Source organism: Oryza brachyantha, chromosome 9 (assembly GCF_000231095.2).
Source record: "Oryza brachyantha chromosome 9, ObraRS2, whole genome shotgun sequence".
Lineage (NCBI taxonomy): Eukaryota > Viridiplantae > Streptophyta > Magnoliopsida > Poales > Poaceae > Oryza > Oryza brachyantha.
The window spans coordinates 1,013,478-1,025,147 of record NC_023171.2 but is presented as its reverse complement, the minus strand read 5'-3'; the positions used below and the strand labels follow the sequence as shown (position 1 = coordinate 1,025,147).

General features: G+C 40.8%; 1 long non-coding RNA gene across 1 annotated transcript; it reads right to left on the bottom strand.

Annotated features, from left to right (window-relative positions):
• Nucleotides 1-4,908: 4,908 nt before the first annotated feature.
• Nucleotides 4,909-6,871, bottom strand: LOC107304922. The gene is made up of 3 exons (XR_001550967.2): nucleotides 6,176-6,871; nucleotides 5,314-5,606; nucleotides 4,909-5,234 (listed from the first exon to the last, which is right to left on the bottom strand). It is a non-coding gene; the product is annotated as an uncharacterized LOC107304922 (long non-coding RNA).
• Between the last annotated feature and the right edge of the window lie 4,799 nt (nucleotides 6,872-11,670).

Below are 11,670 nucleotides of genomic sequence, written 5' to 3'. Positions count from 1 at the left end.
CTCCCTTTTTTTGGTGATTGATGGCAATAATAGTCAAAGCATAACAATAAAAACAACAGATATGCAGAGATGCAATAAATTAGACTCTCCTTAGATGTGTGCCAACATCAATACAGAAACATGCATGAAACTTGAACTAAACAACATAAAGCGATAGAGTTCATGCAATGATCACACATTAGAGCAGAGAATTAAAAGTGCAGACTAGCCTAACAGTCATTACATCCTGGAGACACAGCAGTCAACAAAAGAGAGGGATGGGCCGGACCGTCCGGCTCTAGAGCGGACTGTCCAACCGACACAGAACACAAGAGGCTCAAAAAGTGGTTGACCCCTCTCAATTCTGCAACGTCTCGCCCTTTGGCATCAATACACCAGAAAGGAAGCGCGCAGGGGAATGAGATGGTCAATCCTCGTTTGACGAGATAATCTCAGTGGTGCCGGAGTCGACGCTAGTGGTATCATTGGTCTGCTCGCCGTCACTCTCAGTTGCCACTGCTTCTGTGTCCTCTACCTAGCGAGCACCAGAGACAACTTCCTGCTGAGTAGGCTCCTCCATCTGAGGTGCACCAAACACAAACCCCTGCTCTGTCGGCTGCTGCTCTGGCTAGTGCTTGGGCTCCCCCTCAGCCCGTGCCTCTGCCTCCTTACCCTCTGCTATCTCTGCCTCATTAGACTCGGCCTCCTCTAATGACTTTGTGGCAGGCACCTCGGACTCCTCATCGCCCTCCTCGACATACTCCTCCTCAGTGTCAACATCACTGTCAATAGGAGCAGGGCGAGAAGAGGATGCGCCGGCTTCACCGGCGATGGTACGTGCAGCCTCATAGGCAGCAAATGAATCCACATAGTCCTCATCCTCAGACTCAGGAGGAATTTCATGCCCAGATTCACGCAGAAGCTGATTTATCTTCCTTTCATTCGACTTTACTTTCACGGCGGTCTTCTTGCAGATCCCGAAGATAGTGGATAGCGCTTTCTTAATAGGAGAAAGAGATCCGGAGGACTGGCGCTCAGGAATCTTTGAGGAGGAAGGATGAGTAGAGGTACTAGATTTCCCTTTGGCTTTGCTGACTTTGGGAAGGATTGGCTTGTAGCTCCGGTGGGCGCAATCAGCCACAAACCTCAGACCAGTGATAGTCTCAATCATTAAGTGGAGGTATGGTGCATAAGCAAGTCCACGAGAAGCATCCAGGATGATCTGCTACAACTCATACCAAATGTACTTCATCACACTGAACGGGGGAGCGTTCTGCCTCATGCGAAGGAGAGTGTGATGTCGTGAGGTCAACGCTGTTTTGTCGTCGCTCTTGGGCGAGATAGTGGCCTTCAGCATTTTAAGTAGCAGATTGTAATGGGGAAGGAGCCTCTTGGTCGAGCCAAGTGCCCCTACTGGCATTCGATCCGCATACAAGGTCCGAACCACTTCTGAAGAAATGGGTGACTCAACATGAATACTAGGCTTGTTCAAATCAAGCGCATCAAGTACCAGGATGGCAGCAAACTCGGGCATAGTCACCATGTACTCATAGCCCTCTGTCAGCTACCTCATTTGCTGCTTAGTCCCATCCTCAGAATCCTCAAAGAAAACAATGACATAGAACTACCCTATCAGCTCCTCATTCCAACCCTTCTCAAGGCATATGATGTCACCGACATCCTTGTCCACACATATCTTGACCACCTGCTGGGCTACTGTATTGCTCGAAGCCTCCAAGTAATCCCAGTTGACCCACTTCATCTCTGTTAGGGAGTTGGTTCTGCCGAGTAATACCGAGTTATACCAATCCACCTGGACTTGGGTCTTAAACCTATAATCTGCTTCACAAAGATACTGTTCTTTTGGTGCCTTCAAACGATCAGCTCTGGTCTTGCCCATACACCTCAGATAATCGATGCCTTTCCTAGGAGTCTCCAACTAACTGCAGTGCACCGCAACCTTTTTCTTCCTTAACTCAATAGGGCGGCCGCTCGACTCATGACTATGACGTCATGAAGAGCTACCACCAGGCACATCCTTCTCCTTTCCCTTCTTAGATTTCTTGGATTTCTTTCCCTTTTTCTTGCTCTTGCTGTGGGGAACTGAGGGAGATACTGGAGAGGTGGTTTCTTGCCCCGCCTGACTGCAAGTGCGAGGAGGTGATGGGGTCTAAATAACGATCCCTGAGGATTGCTTGTGGATAACAGCTCGCTTGCCACCTCCCTTGGTTGCCACTTTCTGTCCCTTAGACATCTTTCCTGTTGGCAACTCAATTGGAGGAGACTCCTCTCCACTTACAGTATCCGACGTGGTGACATCGTGTCGTGCTCTATGTCTCTTTTCGTGAGTCATAGCTGAGGATACAAAGTACAAGAATAAAAACACAGAAGAGACGAATATTTGGTGGAGGATGGGGCCAAAGGAAGTGCACCAGCTGACTTATGTTCAGACAGTCTGGTCATGGATTGGACAGTCCGGACAGAACTCTCTGCCTGGCTAGACGACTGGGCCTAAACCGTCCGGCTGAGGGTTGGACCGTCCGGTCCGAGTTCTCAGCCAGGGCAGAGGGGTCTAGCCGGATAGTCCGGCCTTGAAAGCGGACGGTCCGAGTTAGAACAGACCTTAGAGCATGTGATTTTGGGCAGTAGATCGGTAAACCAAACATCTAACTAAGTGGTTTTCTATGGTTGAAAGATGCTAGAACCTTATAGATCAAGAGATCGGCCTAAAACAAGGTGAAAACCCTAAAAAGAGATTGAAACCAGTACCTGGAGTTGGGGTTCGTCAATTCCGCGTCGGGGTTGAGTTCCTCACCACCAATGCAGTGAAAAACGTGGAATCCAAAAGCTTTTCGACGGAGGAAACCCAAAATCGCATATATGGAGTGAGAGGGAGTTAGGGATTGGCCTGGAACGGTTATAGGAGTTGCCGGCCGAACCGTCTGGGCAGGGGCCGGACTGTCCGGCTTGGACTAAGCAAAATCAGGCTGAGGGAGCTGGTCGGACAGTCCGACTTGGCGGCGAATTGTCCAGCCCAACTTGACTTAGGAAGAGTAAAAAGGCTGAAGCGAAACTGACTCCAAGAAGATTGATGATTCAACTTAAGGATCAGATCAAGCAACAGTACAAGAGTATGATCCTTAAGCTAAATCAACCATTTTCGCAATCTAGAAATCAAGTTTTCGCAAAACACTTAACAATTTTCGCAAACAAATTTTAAAAACGAGGCTTTTAAAATTTTGTTTGGAAATGTTTGAGCCTTAATCCTAGTATTTAAGACCAATTGCATTCAAGAATTGACCTCTAGAAATACGAAGACTCATGTTGTTCTAACATGTGTATGAAATTGACTTAACTATTGAAAAGTTAAGTCGGTTTTCATGCAATGTTGCGAGAATCCAAGTTATTCAGATCATTTCTCAACTCGCAAAACCTTTTCTCATCTAAGGGCTTGGTGAAAATATCGGCTAGTTAATGTTCGGTTCTCACATGGGTTAGGGAAATGTCTCCTTTGGTTTCATGGTCCCTCAAGACATGGTGTCGGATATCGATATGTTTGGTTCTTGAGTGTTGAACCAGATTGTTGGCTATTTTGATAGCACTTTCATTATCACAACGGGGGATCCTAGTCATGGTATATCCAAAATCTTGAATTGTTTGTTTCACTGGTGAAGAATGTAATATCTATGACATTTTATTATTGTCACTGAAGACAGCAAAATCGTCATAAATAGATTTTATGACGAATTTATGACAAAAATGATTTTGTCTTAGAAGTTGACAAAGAAGTATATTTCATCACAGACTACTTCTTTCTTGACGTATTTGTTTCGTCGTACAAATTTACGATTAACATCATAAAATTGATTTCCAGCTGGCTGATGACACTAGGTGACGTGGCTGATGACACTACGTGTGCATCTAATCAGATACCAAAAATTTCACAAAAATTATATTTGGGCTCACAAGTTCCATTCTAGTCCATGTACAGGACAAATATGAAAAATTAAATTCTCTTGTACAGACAATTCAAATTTCTATCTCTAAATTACCACATAATAATTACAATAATATCTATATTTCGTCAAAAAATTCTCAAAATTGACATGACAACATAGTTTTGGTCCATAAGCTTGCCATAAAAAAATTAAATAGTTTTGATAAACTAGGACAATACATTGTTCATAAATGGATACATTTGTCCTAAGTTATAAGAAATTATGTGAGAGGTGTATCCATTTGTGAACAATGTATAGTCCCACTTTATCAAAACCATTTAATTTTTTTAATGAAAGTTTATGGACGAAAAATATGTTGTCCTGTCAATTTACAAAATTTTCTGACTAAATTTATATATTATTGTAATTATTATGTGATAATTTGGAGGTAGAAATTTAAATATGGGTGTCTTGATAGGTTTGGCGCCATCCATCAAATTTCTTGAAGACATCTTTAAATACTCCGTTTGTGATATAAATGTATCGTCCTTGAGTTGTCTTACTTGTCCATCATAGACATCTCAAACCGAAGACACCCATCTATGATATTCTATTATCGTCACCGAAGATAGCAAAATCGTCATAAATAGATTTTATGACTAATTTATGACAAAAATAATTTTGTCTTAGAAGTCACGTCACGTAAGTTTCTCTGTGACGAAGAAGTATATTTCATCCCAGAACTACTTTTTTCATGACCTATTTGTTTCGTCGTAGAAATTTACGATTAACATCATAAAATTGATTTCCAGCTGGCTGATGACACTAGGTGACGTGGCAGAACTAAATAGGTGATGTGGCCATGCCACGTGGATTATCCGTACAACATTTATTCTCTTTTATAACACGTGGCAGTTCGATTAATACACCTGGTTGTATCACGTTTAGCCACGTGGCTCAATAAGATCGCTCCATTTGTATATTTTCAGTCGCATTATATTATATTATATACACATTCAACCCAATTATATTATATATTCTTTCATTAGTGTGAAATAATGAGTGGGCCAAGCCCATTACAGAAGCCCACAAAAGACTGAGAATTATACGTAATTACAGACCACATAACATAAATATTTACAGCCCAACTAGCACAAAACAACCCATTACATATCCAATATTAATAACAGCTAGAATTCTCTTCTTCTTTGAGGAAGTTCTCCGGTTCTTTGGGTAAGGTCATCAATCTGGATGGACAAAACGTTAAAAACTTGCAGATCATAATGCCTAATAGCCAGCACCTTTCCTTTGCTTCATCTAAAAGTGAATTTTCATAAATGAGTGAAAAAGGGCACACGTAAGAAATATATAATACTTGTTAATAATAACCAATAACCTGTTAAATAAAAAGTGGTGTTTCCGGAGGAGTCAATAACCTATTAAATATCTATCTGCAAGTCATCCTTTTGCTTCTAAGAATACAATATCTTGGGACTGTCTATGTGACTGCCTGCTGAAATTTTTAAAAATTTATCAGCCAAATTTTTGTCCACACGATACAACATGTGCCAGCATCTCTCACCTCCGTCCCACGCGCCCACCTGAAAACCACTCCCGTGCCTCTCAGCAGATGTTTTGTTGTGCAGGATTTGGGCTTAGTCCCATTTTGTGCTTTTGTTGTTTAAAGCCCTGCAAAAAAAATACAGGGGAAGAATGAAGTTTCTGTGGGCATACAACGATTTAAGCACAAAACCAATAGAACTAGGTTACCGACAGTAGAAAACAAAACTAAGTACTAGCTAACAAAACCACAAAAGTAAGCAATGTTTTAGTAGAAAAAAAATAACAGAACTTGGTATGGTTAATGCCAAACAAAACTAAGTAATGATTATTAACTGGCATAATTAGGCACTATTAGATGAAAACAAACCTAAGCAATGTTAGTGGACAACAAAACCAACAAAACAATCTTGTCAAATTAATCTGAAGTCTTCTAGTATGTTCGTACAGCATACAAAACTACAAGCAACAGTTTCAAGTTTACACAACAGATGCTTAACCATACGAAACATCCTTGCACTAGTATAACAACAACCTTAATCACAAAACTAAAATGGAGAAACCATCAATCGATCTACCACTTTGCACATTCACTAGTCAAATCTGACATAGGAATCACTCCGCCATGAAATAAAACTTTGCTCAAATTAACAAGCAGGATAGTATAGCTTTCCACTGCAGAAAATAAACTAGCTCACCCTATGGGGTGGGGATTGCGGCTGCATCGGCTGCTCCGCGTCCGCATGCGCGTGGCCAAGCCGTTGTCCCGAGCACGACTGTTGGTGTGGATCTGCGACGTGTACGTTGGCGGCCTACTCTTGGTGTCGAGTAAGGCATCGGCCATGGCGCTCCCCACCGCACTGGAGGTCGGCACAGCGAGCGGGGAGAGGCCGGAGGTGGTGGATCCGCCACTTCCCACGCTGCCGCTCCACTCCACGCCGCCACACACCGCTGGATCTGCGTGGGAGAGGGCCGGCGGCGGATCCGACCCTCCCCGTGCCACTGCAACGATGCACGTGTGCTCGTCCGCCTCCGCACCGGCATCTCCATGCGTCTTCACCGTTAGCTGGTTATGGAAGAAGGAAATGAGAGGGAGAGGAGACGGGCTCAGGGAGAAGAGAGCAGAGGAGAGGAGAGGGAGAGGAAAATGGCGGCTGGGAGGAGAGGGGAGTGGGTGAAAGGATTTTATATGGGGTTAGGGTTAGGGTTGGCGATCACAGCCATTGGATTTGGACGGACGGTCACAGATAGCTGGGCCAGTTGGGCTCAAACAGTTTTTAGTCTTATTCCATCTTTAATTAGCGTTTTCTTTTTATTTTTTAATTTATTGCACAACTATGAAGTAACACACAATAATAATTATCTTATATTCACAAATATATTTTTATATGTAATGTAACATCCCAGCCCAAGGCTTAATAGGATTTGATAGATACTCATACCAATAAGTTGCAACTTCTTTTCCGAAAGCTTATCTCGAGAGAACTCCAAGGTTAAGTGTGTTTGGCCTGCAGCAATCTTGGGATGGGTGACCGACCGGTGCGACTAGAGCACAGGCTCAACCTAGGGGTACCTAGGGTTAGGGTGTGATATGTGTAATAGCCTATGTATAAGTTGTCTAGTAGAAGTTTCAAAAATTTTTGAACTAATTTACCAATTTTTGTATGTTAAATGAATTTTAACATGGTTATCAAAATTAATACAAAATAAAACTACGTGTGTATCTAATCAGATACCAAAAACAAAAATTATATTTGGGCTCACAAGTGTCCATGTACAGGAGAAATATGAAAAACTAAATTCTCTTGTACGGACAATTCAAATTTTTATCTCCAAATTACCACATAATAATTACAATATATCTATATGTCGTCAAAAAATTCTAAAAATTGACATGACAACATAGTTTTGGTCCATAAGCTTGCCATAAAAAAATTAAATGGTTTTGATAAAGTGGGACAATACATTGTTCATAAATGGATACACAATTATTCATAGAAAATAATTTAAATTTTCATATTTCTCCACAACATGAGCTATAATGGAACATATGACTCCAAATATAATTTTTCTGGAATTTTTGGTATCTTATTAGATACACATATAGTTCAATTTTGAATTAATTCCGATAAGTATGTTTTATAGCTAGGTACATCTCTATAAATAGCTACTTGCTTGTACACGTGTGTGTTGGCGTACATAGGTAGCCCATCCGATAAGTATGTTTTATAGCTAGGTACACCTCTATAAATAGCTACTTACGTGTACAAGCAAGGAACAATTTTGAATTAATTCCGATAACTTGGAGTCATATGTAGCTATAAATAGCTAGGTACCCCATCAGAGTTCCTTGAGTTTTGTTAGATTAAAGTTTAGCCTTTGCTACTTGCTTATACACGTGTGTGTTGGCGCAACCACTCAGATACTTGTTCTTCAGAACCCCAACTTATCATTTGTATTTAATTCCTATTTGCAATATCATATTGCTTTTATCTTGTTCTTGCTTGTTTCTTCGATTTGCTAGCAGGAATAAGGTTGATTTGCACTGGCAAGATCAACAACCCAAAGAGAGGTGTATCGATCTCTAAGGCACAACACAACGTCTTGTACGGTTATAGTCGGATCGTCAACATTTCTCTCAAATCGTAGTTATCATAACTCACCAAAAGATTGGGCCACCCTTGTGCATATCAATTGATTAAAAGTTTTAAAATAGTGTGGTTGTATGGTTCCTTCATGTATTAATGTCCATCTTACCGGTACATATCCACATGATTTGATTTTTTAAAATATATAACACATGTGCCTCAAAGAAAGGAAGTCTTAAAACAAAGTTCATCTAAATTAGTAAGTTTCTATTTTTGCTGGTGACAAATAGGTCTTGTGGTTTCTTGAAAAACAATTTCTTATTTTTTTAATACCAATGCCATGTTTCTTGATATGATAGGACCAAAGGGTGGTATACATATTCTCGTTGAATCCAGTATATAAAAATAGAGTTCTGACAAAAGGTAATTTAGTGACTATGGATAGCACACATGTGGTTGGAGGAAATATGCTTGGAAATGAATATTATGGTGTGGCTATTCATGCTGTTTAAAATATTGGTAATGAGAGGCTAGCTAGACCATTTGAAAATTGCCATAAGAGACGCCGCTGGTTGTGTTATTGCGTGCCCTCGATCCCATGTAAGCTTAATTTCATCATGTCCAAGTATATATACATTTCCAATAATATAATAATTGACTTTCTTTTTACCCATATAATATTTGCCTATTTCTAGGTAAAAAAAACTGAAAGAAAATACTTCAACCTGCGCGTTAGGTCAGCCTAAGACAAATACTTCAACCCGCTCGGTACATCTCAATTTAGTTTATTGATCTTATTGTGTTTGATGTCCCATATGTGCTCGTATCCACTATTTTCTTGATACGGGTTTCTTTGCAGGAGAAAGGAGTTGATTACGAACAGAATAGAAGCAAGGGTGTTCCCTTCCAAAAATAGATGAAAGATGAAAGAATGGATGCACTTTCTAGTTGAAGAATTCATTCGGATTGATCTCCATCAATTTAGAAGACTTACCTTAGTTTTATGTTTAGGAATTTGTATTGACCTTTATTTTTCCATTCAGTCGTTACGTGGATGTCGCATGTTTTTTGTTACGTGGATGTCGTATGTTTTTTCACTGTGATGGATGATTTTAGTTTGAAATATATTTATTTATACAAATTGAAGCTAATACTTTACTATGGATCCTCTCCCTTCCAATTATAGTATAATTGAGAACCTAAAACCATGAACGTGTCTAAAAAATTAATAAATATAAATATTACAAAATTTATTCTAAAAAATACATATGTATACATATAGTACAATGTATAAATATAAATAAGACAAAAATCTGGTTATTCAAAAAAGTACGTCTGAACATAACATTGATACGCTAAAAAACGTTTCAACAAGCGTATCCTTGTTATTTTTTATAGTGCAAATGCTTTTATCAAAATGATTATAAATTTGTAGGGACGTAATCCAGATGACTCTATATATTGATAGAGACCAAGTTAAACGCCTCTAGTGATGTCTCAATTTATGTAGAGATGCTTTGTAAAATGTCCCTATATTTTTGAGACGCTTCTTGGAGAGATGTTCCTACGAAGATATGAAAAGACGTCTCGGTCGTTGACTAGAGATAAATAAGACGTCTCTATTCCATATGTACCGTGTCTCTAAAAGGAGTGTTTGTCGTAGTGGCGGCGGTATTGTAGGGTTGTGACGTCCAAATACATGCATGCAGGGGTGCGATGGTTAATTGATAGCGAGTGCTCGCACGATGCATGCGATGGTTCCTGACGCCGGCAGCATCCTCACCAACGGTCGCGTCAACTTCGACGCATCAAATTTTGAGCCAACATCAGGAAGCCTTTTTGTCATGTTTTTGGCCCCATATGCATGAGACCACCACTCGTACGCTGAAAACCCAATGTCTATAACTTCCATTAGCACTGATCACGGCCTTTCACCTGCTACACAAGCAGCTGCTGCAGCAATGTCAGTAGCCTACAAAAATTCCTTAAACAGATGACCCTTTTTGTGTCAAGCCAAGCCAGCCACTTTAGCAACCAGAAATCTCTAAACAAATAACAACAACCGTTTGGTGGCCACTAATCCAAGCAGATTAGGCCATGCTTCCTCTTGCCTGCATAGGTCAGTAGCAACCATGCAATTCTCATTACATCGAAATAAAAAATAATGAATGCAAATTTAGATCAGAGTTTGGCATTGTACTGTGTACATACATACATGCTCACTGAGGTCAAGGTACACTTTCATTGCTGCTGGAGAAGAAAACAAAGGAGAGCACCTAACTGCAACCAACGAAATGGTCATAAGGATCGAACGAAAAGGAGGAGGAGCTAAGTCAAAAACGCAGCATAAATTGCGAGAGAAGCAAACGCTAAGAAATGGCCGAGACCTTCCACCCGCGACGCCGGCAGAATCCTCACCAACGGCCACGCCAACTTGGACGTCCCGGCAGGTCGCCTTGACGGCCTCGTCTCCTTCGCCAACGAGGCCCAGGCGGAGATCCCGAACCCCACACTCACGCTTCAGCATCTCATTGACAACTTTGCCAACAAGAACTTCACCGTCGAGGTGCTCGTCATCCTGTCAGGCACGTGTTGGTTGATTTATTCGGTTAGAAATCGGATAAAAGAAGTTAGAGATAGAGAACGGTTTATGAAATTCGGAATCCACCATAACCGATTTTTCTACCGTGTCCTACTCCTACTCAAACAAGAAATTTGTGTCCTACTCTGACAAGAAAAGAAGAGATAGAATAGGAGTTTGTTTCGGTGTCGGTAGAATCAGACTCCGTATCAAATTCGAGATTACCCCGAGTCCCACCAGTGCCATATAAATAGAGGGACAGAGGAGGAGGGGACGCCCAAGTTCTTTGTTCAAAAAAAACCAAAACCCTAATTGTCCGATCGATTAGGCACTACAAGGGGGTCATGACGTGATCTCAAAAAAAGGTTGTAGGTTTAGAAGTAATCACCGGTGATCTAATCTCGCTAGACCCGAAGGTTGTCGACGCCTGACCAAAGGAGAGAAACCCTACTGCTTCAACACCTACTTCAAACAGCAAGGAATCGCAGAAGAAGGGAAGAACGGAACATGAATTTGTTAGTGATGGCTTCTCAATTAGGTCAGTAGATCAATTTAATTTCGCATCAGCAGAGGTGATCAATATTGGGCTAAGATTAGAAATTAACGTTGGATCAAATAACCCAACATTGTGGTATCAGAGCCTAACTTTGCCTTAATTGGTCCCATCATCCTTGGGAGAAGCCACATCTAATCTTCGAATTGATGCACTTTTGGTGCAAAGAATTTATCTCAGATCATGTTTTCTTAGGGTTCATATTCACTATTCCAGCACTGTTTAGGTTTAATACCTGTTATAATTTGTCAAATTTCACTTTTAATCAGCACTAGCAGCAGTAGGACTCACATTTATTTTGAGTAAAGTTTGTCAAAACACTCAGCTGCGAAACCCTAATTTCAAGAAAATCCCCAAAATTGCCCAAGAAACATGAAACCCTAGGTCAAAATCACCGAATTGCAACCAACAAAATTTATTTGATCTAGTTGGTTGACTCAAGAAATTTACCGGAGTCGTCGTCGTTGTCGT